Below are 1,502 nucleotides of genomic sequence, written 5' to 3'. Positions count from 1 at the left end.
TGAGCCTTCCCTGTTTGGCCAGTAGATGGAAGTATTTCATAAGGAAATAGACAAAAGCAGGGTTTTGGTTGGTGGTTCTGGTTTTGTTGTTTTTAAGAGGATGGACAAAGATGCGGACAAAGGTCCGTCTAGTCAAAGCTATGGTTTTTCCAATGGTCATGTATGGATGGGAGAGTTGGACCATAAAGAAAGCTGAGCGCTGAAGAATTGATGCTTTTGAACTGTGGTGTTGGAGAAGACTTCTGAGAGTCCCTTGGACTGCAAGGAGATCCAACCAGTCAATCCTAAAGGAAATCAGTCCTGACTATTCATTGAAAGGACTGATGCTGAAGCTGAAACTACAATACTTTGGCCACCTGATGAGAAGAGCTGATTCATTGGAAAAGACCCTGATGCTGGGAAAGACTGAAGGCAGGAGAAGAAGGGGATGGCAGAGGATGAGACGGTTGGATGGCATCACCGACCTGATGGACACGAGTTTGAACAAGCTCTGGGAGTTGGTGATGGACAGGGAAGCCCGTGCTATATAGTACATAGGGTCGCAAAGAGTCAGACACGACTGAGCGGCTGAACTGCAGAAGATGGAAGACTCATCCCAGAAAAGAAGTAGAAAGGAGAAATGAAAATCAGAAGCTCAGAGCTTCTAAATGGACTAAAAACCCATTTTCTGTTGAGGTTTTCTCTATCCTCTGTGACTCTGTCCCTTTTGAAACAATAGAAGGATAAATTAAACAGTTCATAACTCTGGAGTTTTGTTTCTTTTTTAATACAATCTCTATGGATTCTTGAGAGTCTGAAAAAAATCTTTTCAGGACAGTGAACAATGCAATCAGCCTCTCCAGCAATCAGGCCAGCTGAACATGAAGCTGGTGACCTCACTGGAATGCTTAATGCCCATCAGCAAGAGTGGTGTGAGAGGAACCACGGGGAGGCCTGAGTTGGCAGCTCCAACCAATGATTCCGGCTGGGGTTCCAATGCAAGAATCACAAAGCCATTGCTGTGTCCCTCCTCTTGCCTGCTCCTGTTTAGAACTACTGGTCTACCATGGCCAAGCTAAGGTGGATAACCAACCATTGTACCAGCAGCTGGTTTCATGAGTCCTCTGGGTACTATGTGAGTGTGTTTCCAATATCCCAATTTCAGTGAACTGTGTGTTCGAGTTTCTAGGCAAAATCATATCCAACGTGGAAATTAGATTGAAAAACGGAATTGCCGCCAACAGCAGAGGAGATGAAAGTCATCATTTCTGTATCAGCTCCCACTGAATTGGTGCACTCATCCACACACCCCTCTCCAAATACCCCAGTCTCCTTGTAAGTTTCAGCAGGAGATGAAAGGACTGGATTTTTAGCTCCAAGTTAGTTTTGGGGAAACAATCCAACAGTTTTCCAAGTATGTCAGGAGAGAAATGAAAACTCTACAGATAAAAAATAACTTCTAGAAACCAAATTTCATCTACATATTTTTAAAGAAAATCCCAACAAATAACAAGCATGCATGA

This window comes from Oryx dammah, unplaced genomic scaffold (genome assembly GCF_014754425.2).
Source record: "Oryx dammah isolate SB20612 unplaced genomic scaffold, SCBI_Odam_1.1 HiC_scaffold_7, whole genome shotgun sequence".
Taxonomy (NCBI): Eukaryota; Metazoa; Chordata; class Mammalia; order Artiodactyla; family Bovidae; genus Oryx; species Oryx dammah.
The sequence above is the reverse complement of the archived record's forward strand: the minus strand, read 5'-3'. Positions refer to the sequence as shown.